This window comes from Heterodontus francisci, chromosome 8, assembly GCF_036365525.1.
Source record: "Heterodontus francisci isolate sHetFra1 chromosome 8, sHetFra1.hap1, whole genome shotgun sequence".
Classification (NCBI taxonomy): Eukaryota; Metazoa; Chordata; class Chondrichthyes; order Heterodontiformes; family Heterodontidae; genus Heterodontus; species Heterodontus francisci.
The window spans coordinates 72,139,069-72,154,894 of NC_090378.1; the positions used below are offsets into that span (position 1 = coordinate 72,139,069).

Here is a 15,826-nt window from a genome sequence, read left to right on the forward strand (position 1 = left end):
TTATTAACCTTGGCCATATGAAATAGGCATTAGATTCAAACAATTTCTTATGTGCCAGGAATAAGAAAGCAACTGCAGCAATGTTAATCAGCGTGTGCAGTCAAAACATTCTCATTAATAGGGATTGGTTTCAATGTTCCCTTGTCACTTGATATAGCGGAAGAGGTTGAACAGGAGCAGAAAAGAACTTTCTACATTTGCTCCACTTTTTATTTGTGTGGGCCTCTTTACCATTGTAAGGAAGAGAAGCCCTTATTGACACGATTTTAAAGCTGGACTTTCAACCAGACCAGTGCTGATGGCGCAAAAGCTCATTTTAACATCAAAACCTGCTGGGCTGTTGCAAAACAGCAAAAACCAGACGGTGCTATCAAGAAGTAACACAAAAAAAGGCATTGCGTAGTTAAAAGAACACATCTGTGTAAACGAGGCCTTGTCAAGGTTACCCAGAAATACAATAGGCCTTGTCAATAAACAATCCTTATCAGGAAATTTACCAGCTAGACAGTGGAGATTTGATCAGTCCAGTCAATCAACTGAACAGTTCCAGCATAACTTCCCTGCTCTTATATTCTATACCTCGGCTAATAAAGGGATGGATTCCATATAATTAATTTATTTATACTTATTTATATTTATTTATATATTTATACTGGCAGGACTGCCTTTTTCATTTTTTACTATGGTAACATACCGAAAAACAAATAACAAAGAACAGTACAGCACAGGAACAGGCCATTCGGCCCTCCAAGCCTGCGCCGATCATGATGCCTGCCTAAACTAAAACCTTCTGCACTTCCAGGGTCTGTATCCCTCTATTCCCATCCTATTCATGTATTTGTCAAGATGCCTCTTAAACGTCGCTATTGTACCTGCTTCCACCACCTCCCCTGGCAGCAAGTTCCAGGCACTCACCACCCTCTGTGTAAAAAACTTGCCTTGCACATCCCCACTAAACTTTGCCCCTCGCACCTTAAACCTATGTCCCCTAGTAACTGACTCTTCCACCTTGGGAAAAAGCTTCTGACTATCCACTCTGTCCATGCCACTCATAACTTTGTAAACCTCTATCAGGTCGCTTAGTTGGTCGATTTTCGATATGTCTTGGATCATGTCCTTTATCACGAAGTCAAGTGGAGATGAAATACATTCTGTAACCTAGTCTGATGACAACTGGACGATTTTGTTTTGAAACCTTGAGCTGAGGTGCGTTGTTCAGATTTTGGCTACTTTCTGAGATCTTCATAATCAGTTTTAAATGATCAATTTTTGGCAACTTTGCAATTTTCTCTCTAGTCTCCTTTTGTCTCTAGGGTTTAAAAGCTCCATTCTGTTGTTTCAACTGCCCAGATTTTGCGGTGGTAATGATGGTTAGCGCTCGCCTTCATTACTCCACTGAAACTGACTGCAATTTTGGAAGTCCACGCGTGCTCAGAATAATGCAGAAATCCAGAGATTGCTATCAGTGATTCAAAATATCTACAGAGGGTGTGCAGTTGAAGACCCCCCAAACTGCAATCAATGGGAAAATCTATGAAAATCTGTAAGAAAAAAAGTTGAAAAAGTTGCACCTTGGTGTATGAGGTGTAACTGGATTTTTAACACTGTACTAACTTCATGGTTGGTTGGTATCTTTCCATCTATGAGAGATGATGGACACACAGCAAACAATCCATTTAAGTGGGGTGACTTCTCTTTGTTCATCTTTGTTGATGGCTGTGAAGGCCAATTCTTGAGAGGCAGATTCTTTCACAAGTGCTGCACGTGAAGGTGCCAAGTGACGCTGTGAGTTGTTGTTTTTGATGTCGGCGCCTGTTGCCAAGCTGCTGTAGCAATTGATCATCGTGGTAGTGCTACCAGTCCACAAGATGTGTTGCCATTTCTTCTTTCGTCAGCTAGTGACTCCCAAGTGCGATAGTCGACATTTAGAGCCTTCATGTCACGCTTGCAAGCAACCTTGAAGCGGAGCTTTGGGCGCCCCACTGGTCATCTACCCCCAACTACCTCACCATACAGAAGGTCCTTGGGTGTGCGACCGTCTTCCATCCTGCGGACATATCCGATCCACCAAAGCCACCTCTGTTTGATCAGTGGCACCACACTTGAGGGCTCTGCCTTTGACAGGACGGCCACATTTATGATTTTGTCCTGCCAGGATATACCCATAATGGTGAAGTACTCACCGACAGAAGTAAACAGATGTCCCGCTGAGCTGAACACTACTGGGAGCTGTACTCCTGTGAGTTGAACATCTCCCAGTCTGCGCTCGATGTTCTCCCGCAACTTCCCGTCATGAATGAGTTAGATGAACAACCCTCATCACTGGAGCTCGAGAAGGCCATAGACCCCACAGCAAACAGAAAGGCACCAGGCAAGGAAGGAATCCCAGCAGAATTTCTTAAACACGGAAAGTCCCATCTATTGCCACACCTTTATGACCTTCTCTTTCTCTGTTGGAAAGTAGGCTCAGTTGCACAGGAGATGCACGATGCCAAAATCATCACACTATACAAAAACAAAGGCAACAGAGAAGACTGCAACAACTACAGGGGCATCTCACTCCTTAGCGTCATTGGGACGGCCTTTGCTAGGGTCATACTTAAAAGACTCCATTTACTTGCAGACCGAGAAGCACTGTGCGGTTTCCATGCTGGCAGATCTACTGTGGATATGATCTTCTCCATACGCCAGCTACAAGAGAAGAGTAGGGAATGGCGTATACCCCTTTACCTTTCGAACTTCATAATTACTGCTAAACACCTTCACTGGCCCTAAAAAGCTAACTTTAGATTTCTAAATGTCAAATTTCTCCATTATGACAAAAATTGCACATATTTATTTTAGTCTCTATTTTAATCCAAACATAATCATTTATTTCATGATCTGAAAATGTAATTTAAAAGTGAAGGATAAACCATAGAACCATGGAAAAATTACGGCACAGAAGGAGGACATTCAGCCCGTCATGTCCACGCCAGCCGAGAAGAAAAAAAATAGAAACTAGTCGCCCAATCAAATCCCACCTTCCAGCACCTGGTCCATAGCCTTGCAGCACTTCAGATGCATGTCCAGGTACCTTTTAAAAGAATTGAGGGTTTCTGCCTCCACCACCATTCCTGGTAATAAATTCCAGGCACCCACCAATCACCTTAAATCTGTGCCCCCTGGTAATTGACTTCTCCACTAGGGAAACAGGTCCTTTCTGTCTATCTAGGTCCCTCATAATTTTATACACCTCAATAAAGTTACCCCTCAGCCTCCTCTGTTCGAAGGAAAACAACCCTAGCCTATCCAATCTTTCTTCATAGTTGCAACTTTCGAGCCCTGGCAACATTCTTGTAAATCTCCTCTGTACTCTCTCCAGAGCAATTATGCCCTTTCTGCAATGTGGTGACCAGAACTGTACGCAATACTCCCAACTGTGGCCTAACCAGCGTTTTATACAGTTCCAGCATTACATCCTGCTTTTGAATTCTATACCTCAGCCAATAAAGGAAAACATTTCATATGCCTTCTTCACCACTCTATCTACCTGTCCTGCCACCTTCAGGTACCTGTGGACATACACTCCAAGGTCTCCCACTTCTTCTACCGCTCTCAATATCCTCCTGTTTATTGTGTATTCCTTCGCTTTATTTACCCTCCCCAAATGCATTACCTCACACTTATCTGGAGTGAATTCCATTTGCCACTTCTCCGCCCACTCAACCATCCACTGATATCATTCTGGAGTCTACAGCTATCCTCTTCACTATCAACTACACAGACAATTTTTGTGTCATCAGCAAATTTCCCAATCATGCCTCCCACATTTAAGTCCAATCATTAAGATATACCACAAACAGCAAGGGACCCAACAATAAGCCCTGTGGAACGCCACTGGAAACAGCTTTCCATTCACAAAAACATCCATCGACTACTACCCTTTGTTTCCCGGCCCTGAGCCAATTCTGGATCTAACCTGCCACGTTACCCTGTATCCCATGGGCTTTCATTTTACTGACCAGTCTGCCATGTGGGACCTTGTCAAATGCCTTTCTAAAGTCCATGTAGACCACATCCACTGCACTACCCTCATCAATCCTTCTGGTTACTTCCTCAAAAAACTCAATTAAGTTAGTAAGATATGACTATAATAAAAGCAAAATACTGCAGATGCTGGAAATCTGAAATAAAAACAAGAAATGCTGGAAATACTCAGCAGGTCTGGCAGCATCTGTGGAGCAAGAAGCAGAGTTAACGTTTCAGGTCAGTGACCCTTCATCAGAACTGGCAAATATTAGAAATGTAAAAGGTTTTAAGCAAGTAAAGTGGGGGTGGAGCAAGAGATAACAAAAGAGGTGTTGATAGGACACCTTGACCAGAAGGTCATGGAGCAAAGGCAAACGGTATGTTAATGGTGTGCTGAAACACAAAGCTTTAGTAGAGAGAGGGTGTTCATGGACAAAAAACTGAACAGTCTGGCCCCAAGCACAAACATGAAAAAAACAGTAAGACATGACCTTCCCTTAACAAAACCGTGCTGACTATCCCTGATTAATCCGCGCCTTTCTAAGTGGCAGTTTATCCTGTCCCTCAGAATAGATTCTAACAATTTACCCACCACCGAGGTCAGACTGATTGGCCTATAATTATTTAGCCTATCCCTCGCACCCTTTTTAAACAATGGTACAACATTCGCAGACCTCCAATCGTCTGGTACCTCTCCTGTATCTAGTGAGGATTTGAAGATGATCCTTGGCGCATCCGCTATTTCTTCCCCGGCTTCTTATAGCAATCTGGGATGCAATCCATCCAACCCTGGCGATTTATCCACTTTCAAGGATGTCAGACCCTCTAGTACTTCCTCTCTCATTATGCTTATCCTATCTAATATTTCACAGTCTTCCTCTTTAACTACAATATCTACATCAACCCTCTCCTTTGTGAAGACAGAGACAAAAAACTCATTAAGAACCCTGCCCACATCTTCTTCATCCATGCATCAGTTCCCTTGTACATCTCTGATAGGCTCTACCCTTTCCTCTTGCTCTTAATGTACGGATAAAACATGTTCGGGTTTTCCTTGATTTTACTTGCCAATAATTTTTCATGTCCTCTCTTTGCTTTTCTAATTTCCTTTTTTACTTCACCCCTGCACTTTCTATACTCCTCTAGGCTTTCTAAAGTATTAAGATTTTTGTGATCCTCATAAGCTTTCTTTTCCTCTTTAACTTACCCTGTAAGCTTCTAGATAACCAGGGGGCTCTAGATTTGGCCACACCACCTTTTATCTTAGTGGGGATATGCCTACACTGTGCCTGTAGTATCTCGCTTTTGAATGCCTCCCACTGGTTTGCCACTGATTTTCCCTCAAGTAGCTGTATCCAGTCCACTTTCGCCAGGTCACCTCTCAGTTTCTTAACTTCCAGTTTTTTTTAAATGAGAATTTAAAAACGTGATTGGTTGCTTACACGCCAGTAAATCCTCTTTTCTTGGCACCAGATTTAAACTGCTGTTGGGAAGGGGACATCCCCACCACAGATATTGCTAGATCTTTATGGGCAGCTTTCGTCAAGGTCAGCAGCAGCACTGTTGCTTCACCGCTGACTGTAAAATCCAGGCCACATTTTTGAAATGGTGCATAAATTTCTAACAATACAAATAAATACAATGCTCGCAATTGTAACAAGTAGCATCATAATGCAAAATGCAGGAAGCTATTGGGAGAGGCGTGGTGGCTAGGACAGTAAAGCGTCTCCCTCTTCACTGTATCAATACTTCCTAGCACCTGTTCCTTTGGAGATTTGCCTCATACGAATGGATCAACACAATCAACAGAGTATGGAGAAGATTTCCAAATAAGTCCAGGATTTAGCTACGTATGTGTTCGGCCTCTGTAACCTTGTGGGCCCTGGCGTAATTGCACCAGTTGCATCACAGTAGTTATGTCACTGCTCTGTGCACCTTATATTTGACAGTTCCTTGCTGAGTCTTATGAACACTGGACTTTGTAACATGATTATGTTTTAAAAAACTGTGATTTTTAAAAGTTTAAGATGGAGTCAGAGAAGTAAGGTGACCTCACATCAACTCTGCTTAAAAGCAAGACAGAAATCTTGGTTACCAGGACAACAGCGAACACAGATCAAAGACCTTTTTGAAAAGCAGAAATTGTTGGGTATAACACCTGAAGAATAATGGGTTTCACCATCCCAGAGTTTCAGATCGTAAACAAGGAATCAGTGAGTCTGAGAATACAAATACGCTTGGCAGCTGCTAACAGATGAAAATAATGGAAAGCCCAGGTGGCTCTGCTGAAGCCAGACTTGTGGACTTTGCATATTGGAAAAGGACAATGGGCTATTGACTTTTGATTTCAGATAACTTTAACATATTTTCTGAAGGCTGAACGGCTGTAAGAAAGGAGACCAGTGGTTGCAGCCTCAAGGGAGACAGAGAGAGAACACCGGCTCTCAGAAGATACACAACAAAAGGCTGCAAATACTTGAACCTGTTTTGAAGGTTGAAGTTTGTGGAGAAGGAAAATACCAACAGGATCACCTTACTTACGGACGTCCAGATACAAAGTGCTCGGAAAAGTGAGTGAAGAGGAAACTGACTTTGAGAAAGGTCTAGAAGATCCAACCCATTGCAACTGGGAGCAGTTTGGGACTTTTAACTGCAAATATTTCACCATCAAGAAGGACTGTGTAACGTATAAGAATGGTGTGAGGTTTTCAAGTGTATTAATAAGTAAAGAAAATACCTTTTCTGTAATTTGGGGTGTCCGCTACTTACAAAGTACTATTTAGCTAATGGAGATTTCTTTTAGTTTAATTGTTATAATGAAAGTTGTAAAACGTGAAATCTTGGGCTGGATTTTGTAGTCCCACCGCCGGGAGCGGCAGCAGGTGCAAAAAAAGGCCGCAGGCGGCAGCCCGGTGGCTCATTTTCATATGCAGGGGGGCCATCATGGCCCCCACCCCAATCACGTGGCAGGGATGGCCTCGGCGACACTGTGAACGGCATCTACTGCATCTGCGCAGGCGCTGGTGCCATTTTTGAAGGGCTGCCAGCCCTGCATAGAAACTGCAGAGTTGTTCCCTTTACTCCCCCTTACTGCAGTAAACATACATATTTGCTCCACCCCCCCCCCCCCCGCCAAGTACACTACCAAAGCAGAGCTGACCTCTTCTCCCCACAACTGCACTAAGTGCAGAGTTGAACCCTTCACAGTCCCCCTCCACAACTCCACTACACTACAAATGCAGAGATCCTCTTTCCCCACCTCGGTGGCGCCAGCTTTCCCTGGACTGGAAAGTGAAGGCATGTGAGTGCCACCCGTTGCGCTGAAGATCCAGAACTGCAGGTAAGATCGCAGCAGATTAGATTTTAATTAATGCAAACAGTTAATTTAAATATGTAAAGTCGAGTCCTGTCGCAGAGCGGTGGAGGACCTGCCACAGAGCTTCCCTGTCGCCGGGAAGATCGGGCCCAGCAATTGTGGCATTGGGTTCCGTGGCGGACGGCTGCCACTCTTGTCTTCTGGCCCCCTCCCACCCCCGCCGTGGAGCCCGATGTCAGGAGGGGAACAATATCCAGCCCCTTGTCATGTAATTCTTTAACAAAAACAGAAAGTGCTGGAAAGACTCAGCAGGTCAGGCAGCATCTGTGAAGAGAGAAGTAGAGTTAATGTTTCAGGTCTGTGACCTTTCAGCAGATTTGAAATGTTAACTCTGTTTTTCTCTCCTCAGATGCTGCCTGACCTGCTGAGTATTTCCAGCACTTTCTGTTTTTATTTCAGATTTCCAGCATCTGCAGTATTTTGCTTTTATTTTAGTGTGCAATTCTTTAAATTGGTCTAGGGGTTCATATCTCGTATTTTAATGTTAACGGTCTCATTGAGGTTGTAACACTGATGATCTGTTAACGTGTTTGCTAATATTTCTACTCACTTTTGGGTCAGGTCATTTCATAAGTTGCTGTACTTCATCTTTTTCCAATCCAGTAACCTTATCTTTGACTCTTCATTATTATTTTCTGTATTTACACTGAACTTAAATGTGTTGCAGTTGCTATTTCCCATGTGTTCTCATACTCTCATCAGATATTACCCATTTAATTTCCCAGAACTAAAATCAAGCAATGCTTCATTCTTTGTTATGTCAGCCATGGCTCAGTGATAGCACTCTCATCTTTGAGTCAGACAGTTATGGGTTCAAGTCCCAGTACAGATACTTGAGCACAAAATCTAGTTGACACTCCATGTAGTACTGAGGGAGTGCTACACCATCAGAGGTGACATCTTTCAGATGAGACATTACAATGAAGCCATATCTGTTCTCTCTGGTGAACGTAAAAGATCCCAGGACATATTTTGAAGAAGAGCACAGGAGTTACCCCAGTGTCCTGGTCAATATTTATTCCTCAATCACTGAAACAGACCATCTGGACATTACGACATTTATGGGACTTGATGCGTACAAATTGGCTGCCACATTTCAAACATTAACAACAGTGACTACGCTTCAAAAAAAAATCTTAATTGGCTATAAAGTGCTTTGGGATGTCCTGAGATCGTGAAAGGCACTATATAAACTCTTTCTTTCTTGTTGGACCAGAAATACAATGATCTCAGAAACAAATTAAAAAGCATTTTCCACTTTGATCACACATATTACCTTTATTCTAGAACAGCTTGAGATAGTTAAAATCACCAGTAGTATACATCTCTCTGAACTGTCTGCCAATCTCCATTTCTATCTCATCTCCAATATGTAATGCAGGGCAACTTTGTAGCGTAAGTTTGGGTTTTATTGAATAATTTTACTAGTTTATCATAAGTCAAATTTACAGCTGTGCATCCATTACACCACATAATACGATTTCCTTAATAAGCGTAATATATCTATTTAGCCATTGTCTATTGACATGTCACAACATAACAGAATAAAAAGAATCAGACAGCGAAGTGTTTGACTACAACGGATTTGTTGGAAGTTTGGGTTATAACTTGGAGCCAAATAGCTCAGAATTACTTGCATGATAAAATTCACTTCAAAAGTATCACCCTCTGGATCTTCATTTTTGTCTAAGCACACTGTATTTCATATCATTATTGTATTGTATTCATTTTTACTGCATCACTTGATATTCATTTTCATTTCTACTTGAGAAGTCTAGCTTTCCAAGATTGAACTTTGGATCCTGTAATTATTGGTTTTGATCAATGTTGTGTCCATAACTAATCCACAATTATTCTTTCAAATTAACACAGGAATGCATTTAAAACTGGCAACATCGTTTCTGGGCATCATAATACAGTTGCTTCCAAGATTCCACAAATTCTTCCCTTATAGATTTAACTCAAAATTCTCGATCAAATTGATCAAAATAGAACCCATATTTTTGAAGGTTTAACATATGTTATTTATACAAAATTATTTATCATACTGCTGGATACTGTAATCGAACATTTGGGTGATTGTTTACTCCATTACTTCTGAAATTCCTTTCTGATGTCAATCAGGGTAAAGTACAGCACTCTTCTTAAAATCCACTGCTCATAAAGCCTCGTGATGCAGTGTGTGAGTTCCAGAAGAACTCTTATTTTCCTACTCATTTTTGTTCTTATGACAATATTTATTCAATTTTTATTCCTGTTTATATCTTTGAGTAATTTTCTGCCTGATAAAAAATAGACAAATACTCTAGGTTGAAATTCCCATAGAAATGAACAAGCAAAATGAATTTTGCTGCTTCTGATTCACAGCTGTGCTTACAGTGGCATATTTTAATTAAAAATCCAAGAAAATTTGCAGTAACTTGGCCAACGGTGAGATTGGCACACAGAATGGGGAAATATATGGTATACATCTTTATTGTCGCCGTTGCAGGAAATTCTGGGCTAATATATCGCTTTACAGCTTTTAATGCTTCTAACTGTCCAGTTTTAATTTGAATACTTTCTGCATTCAAATACATACTAATCAATCGTGACTCCAATTTTTTGGAACATGATCCTTGCTCTTTTACTTGATTTTGTCATTTAATTTTATTGATATCAATACCCCATCTACAATACTGTTTTTATTGCTCACTGCCTCATAGCCTATTTTGCTCTCTTTCACCTCTGACAATACTTTTGCACTATTTCAGATAAGCTTTCTGCCTCTATTCCAACAGCTTTATTAATGCTGTGTTCTCTCCCTAATCTTTAGCCTAAACTTTCCCTAACCCTGCCCTCCCCTCCACCCCCACAAAGTACATTTAAATCTGCCCCCATTGCTCTCTTTATTATCTCCTCAAGGATATTTGTCTAATTTTTGTTCAGATGAAGGCTGTCCTGTCAGTATAGTTTACCCTTGCTATAGTCGCTCCAATGGCCTGAGAACGTGAACCCATTCCTTCTGTAAAGGCTCTGCAGCCATATGTTGGCATTCTTAATTTTCCTTAAATTGTCCAGGCCATGATACAGAAAGTAATCCAGAGACCATCAACCTGGAGATCTTTTTCAGTTTAGTGCTTAACTCCTTAAAGTCCCTCTGCAAGACCTCACATTCACGTCACTGGTTCCAATAAGGACCACATCCTTTGGCTGTTCTTCTTCTCTCTCCAGAAGATTTTCCACCCATTGTGATATCCTTCATTTTAGCACCATGGAAACAGAAATATAGAAAATTTACAGCAAAGGAGGAGGCCATTCGGCCAATCGTATGTGTGTCGGAAAGCACAATACTACTCTATTCAGAGTTACTGTTACTGTAACGGGACTCAAGTTCCTGGCACACTGACAAATCCTTGCGCACTCTGTCCTCTGTGGCTGGCCACCCACTTTGTACTCTCTACACCATTCTTGTGTCCTGAACTGTCTAATACTTCTGCTTGATTGAATATTTTCTGGAGAAGATGATCCAGAAACTTCTCATCCTCTCTGATGCTGTACAGTGTGGCCAATTGTTCCTGGAGCACTGGCGCCCTCAGCAGAGATAGCGAGCCTGAAGGGAAATAGTGGCAGAGGCCAACAGGTAAAAGCGGCGGCAAAGAGTCAGCAAGAGTGAAGACAGCAAGCCTTAGGGGGAACAGTGAAAGAGTCAGAAAGTACCTTTCAGAGGTCAGTTTCTAAGAAAGAATCATAGGGAATTAGGGAGCAGGGACCTGAGAGAGGTCAGCAGGATGGTTATAAGTTGTGAGTCCCTGAAAGTAGGCATAAATCGGTGAACCCGGAGGTAAGGGAATGTGAGTGTCAGAGAGAGAGATTAAAAACGCCTAAAGTGATGTCAGGACAAGGGAAGGAGCTGACTGGTGCGTGTATTTTTGCCATATCAGGAAAAAGTCTTAAGTTTATTTCTGATAAGTTTAGATAGTAGTTTAATAAATAAGGACACTGCAGTCCCATTGAATGCACATCCTCTGCCATATGGGAACTCCAGGGCACTTCTCGCTCTCGGAGCTTGAGCAGCAGCTGGTGGCACTGCAGTGCATCCATGAGGCTGAGTGCTACTTGGATCGCGTGCTTCAAGGGGTGCTCACCCCACAGCTTAAGAGTGTGCAGGCAGAGAGGGAATGGGTGACCACCAGACAGAAAAGGAGGACCAGGCAGGTAATGCAAGGGTCCCCTGAGTGCATCTAATTTAATTCTGAAAACTGGTGAGGGTCATGGTTCCTCTGGGGAGTACAGCCAGAGGCAAGTCCTGTACAGGCTCAGCTGTACAGGGGTGGGGGTGGTGGGTGTTGGCGTTGAGGAGGAGGGTCAGAAAGGCAATAGTTTCAGCGGTTGTAGGCGTGATTCAGGATGATACATTGTTTCCCTATTACCTAGGACAAGGATGTCACTGAGCGGCTGCGGAAAATTGAGGGGGGTGGATGAACAGCCAGAGGTTGGTACCAATGGCATAGATAGAAAGAGGGATCAGGTCCTGCAGACAGATTTTAGGGAGCTAGGAAAGAAAGGACCTCAAAGGTAGTAATCTCTGATCACTCCCAGTGTCACGCACTAGCCAGTACAGAACTAGGAGGACAGTGCAGATGAATGCGTGGCTAGAGCGATGGCGCAGGAGGGAGGGCTTTAGATTCCTGGGACATTAGTGAGTGTCGAAGGCCGAGGAAATAAAGGCTAGACAAGAAAGGAGTTTAATCGTGCTTAATGGTATATATTTCAATGCAATGAATCCAATGAATAAGGCAGATGAGCTGAGGGCACAGATGGGAAAGGCAGCATGGTGGCAATGTTAATGGACTAGTAATACAGAAGGCTGGGCTAATGCTCCGGAAACATGAGTTCAAATCCCACCACAGCATTTTTTAATAAATCTGGAACAAAAAGCTAGTATCAGTAACGATGATCATAAAGCTACCAGATTGTCATAAAAACCCATCTGGTTCACTAATGTCCTTCAGGGAAGGAAATCTGCTGTTCTTACCGGACTCAGCCTACACGTGACTCCAGACCCACAGCAATGTGGTTGACTCTTAACTGCCCTCTGAAATGACCGTGCAAGCCATTTATGTCAGTTGTATCAACCATGGCAGAAGAGCTGAATCGGAATAAAATCGGACAGACAACCCAACATCGATATAGACATCGGAATTGACAAAGGCACACACTGCGCAGTCAACCCTGCAAAGTCATCCTCACTAATGTCAGGGACTTGTGCCAAAATTGGGAGAGCTATCCCACAGACTAGTCAAGCAACATGTTGACACAGTCATACACATCAAATCATATCTTACAGCCAATGTCCCAGACTGGACAGGTATGTCCAGAGATAGTGGCACATTAGGGAGGGAGTGACTCCGGACCCCTGAACTCTCATGGCATCAGGTCAAACATGGGCAAGGAGACCTCCTGAATCAGTACTCCTCCATGTTGAACACCACATCAGGTACTGAGGGTAACAAGGGCCCAGAATGTAGTCTAGGTGGGGGACTTTAATGTCCATCACCAAGAATGGTTCAGTAGCATCGCTACTGATGGAGCTGGCCGAATCCTGAAGGACATATCTGCCAGACTGGGCCTGCGGCAGATGGTGAGAGAACCAACAAAAGGGAAAAGCCTACTTGACCCCATCCTCACCAATTTACCTGCCGCAGATGCATCTGTCCATGACACTATTGGTAGAAGTGAACACCACTCAGTCCTTGTGGAGATGAAGCCCTGTCTTCACACTCTCTTTTCTGCAAGTTCCCCTACTAGCGACACACCGTCTTGACTTGGAAATATATCGCCGTTCCTTCCCTGTCGTTGGGTCAAAACTGGGGAACCCCCTTCCATAATAGCACTGTTGGTGTACCTACACCCCAAGGACTGCAGCAGTTCAAAAAGGCAGCTCACCACCACCTTCTCAAGTGCAATTAGGGATGGGCAATAAATGCTGGCCTAGCCAGCGATGCCCACATCGTACGAACGAATAAAAAAAAGCACTGAGAACACCCTCCAAAGTGTTATGTGGCATTACCACCATGCTAAATGGGATAGATTCAGAACAGATCTAGCAGCTCCAAACTGGTGCTATGGGTCATCAGCAGCAGAATTGTATTCAACCACAACCTGTAATCTCATGGCTGGGCATATACCTCACTCGAGAGGCCTGCTTTAGGTTGGGAAAAAGAACCCAGTGGACCCGAGCCCGACTCAGCCCAAGTCAGACCCAACTATCCCTCTACTTACCTTCCTGACACCAAACCTGCAAGAAGCTGCAGCACACGTGCAATGATGTGATGTCACTCGCTCACTGCGCAGACTCAGTTTCGTCCCAGACTCCCAGCTCAGGTAAGTTTTTTATTTTTAATACTTATCAGCACAGCACTTACCGTGTGTGTCTGGCCCGACCCAACCCAACTCGACCTGGACTCGGCCCGACCCGACCCGAGCCCGAAAGCCGATCCCGGAAGATGGGCCCGACCCAAACCCGACACATGTCGTTGGGTTCCATCGGGCCCGGGTTGGGTAGCAGGCCTCAACCTCACTCTACTACAGGCTATTTAAATGAGCCACCGCGCTTAAGATTGCGGCGGCTTTTTTGAGCTCACCACCGACATCGGTGTCGGGCTCATAAAATCCAGCCCCATGAGTCTATGACTCTATGACAATTCAAAATGTGAGTGACTGCTCTTGACATCAAGGCAGCCATTTGGCCAAAATAACATCAAGGAGCCCTAGCAAAATTGAAGAATTGGGAGGAAATGCACTACTGGCTGGAATCAAATGTAGCACAAAGGGAAGATGGTTATGGTTGTTAAAGGCCAATCATCTCAGTCCCAGGACATCACTGCAGGAGATCCTCAGGGTAGTGTCCTAGTCCCAACCATCTTCAGATCTTCAGTTGCTTTATCAATGACCTTCCCTCCATCATAAGATCAGAAGTGGGGGTGTTAGCTGATGATTGCACATTGTTCAGTACCATTCGCAACTCCTCAGATACCGAAGCAGTCTGTGTCTGCATGCAGCAAGATCTGGACAACATTCAGGCTTGGGCTGAAAAGTGGCAAGTAACATTTGCACCACACAAGTGCTAGGCAATGACCATCTCCAACAAGAGAGAATCCAACCATCTCCTCTTGAGATTCAATGACATTACCATCGCTGAATCCCCCACTATCAACGTCCTGGGGGTTACCACTGACCAAAAATGTAACTGGACCAGCTGAATAAATACTGCAGCTACAAATACAGGTCAAAGGCTGGGAATTCTGGGGTGATTACTCACCTCCTGACTCTTCACAGCCTGTTCACCACCTACAAGGCACGAGTCAGAAATGTGATGGAATACTGTCCACTTGCCTAGATGAGTGCAGTTCCAACGACGCTCAAGAAGCTCTACAACATCCAGGACAAAGCAGCCCACTTGATCGGCACCCCATCCACCACCTTAAACATTCACTACTTCAACAACCGGCATCAATGTGTACCATGTACAAGATGCACTGTAGCAGCTCGCCAAAGCTCCTTCAACAGCACCTTCCAAACTCATGACCTCTACCGCCTAGAAGACCAAGGGCAGCCAACAGATGGGTACACCTGTATGTTCCAAGCCACACACCATCCTGACTTGGATGCCGTTCCTTCACTGTCGCTGGGTCAATATCGTGAACTCCCTTCCTAACAGCACAGTGGATATACCTACAGGATTCCCAGCCTCTGACCTACTCTAATAGCCACAGTATTTATGTGGCTGATCCAGTTAAGCTTCTAGTTAATGGTGACCCTCCAGGATGTTGATGGTGGGGGATTCAGTGATGGTAAAGCTGTTGAATGTCAAGGGGACATTGCTAGATTCTCTTATGGGAGAAGGTCATTGCCTGGCACTTATGTGACACGAATGTTACTTGCCACTCATCAGCTGAAGCCTGAATGTTGTCCAGGTCTTGCTGCATGCAGGCACGCACAGCTTCATTATCTGAGCAGTTGTGAATGAACTGAAGATTTTATGACGATAGAGAGAAGACAACATTTTTATGCAATGATAGAGTGGTCTAAATGTAAGTTATGTTTGTTAGTTACCGTTATATTTGGAGAACGTCTTAGAAATTTATAGTAAATTTGAAGTACCAAAAAGATCCAATGATCACTAGAATGTGTGAACCACTGCCACAGAGATCTTATCTCAGACCAATCTGCAGAATTGACCACTTTATGCACTGGAGATAACCTCTGAGAAAACAATTTTAAAAATAGCCATTGTCTCTTGCAGTCTTGCTTGAGCTGCTTGCGGCTCTCAGGAACATCCCTCATCCTTTGGAATGAATTAAGTTCCCTCCCTGTCTCCGTTTTAAATACTGCAATGGTTAAATACCATAAATAATTACTATACATAACTAAATGCATTCTTCAAAATTTTCAGAA

General features: G+C 43.5%; 1 protein-coding gene across 3 annotated transcripts in view; it reads right to left on the reverse strand.

Moving 5' to 3' along the window:
- efcab7 (EF-hand calcium binding domain 7) overlaps positions 1-15,826 on the reverse strand; it is a 131,614-nt gene that overhangs the window by 46,319 nt on the left and 69,469 nt on the right. The gene's annotated exons all lie outside the window — the stretch shown is intronic.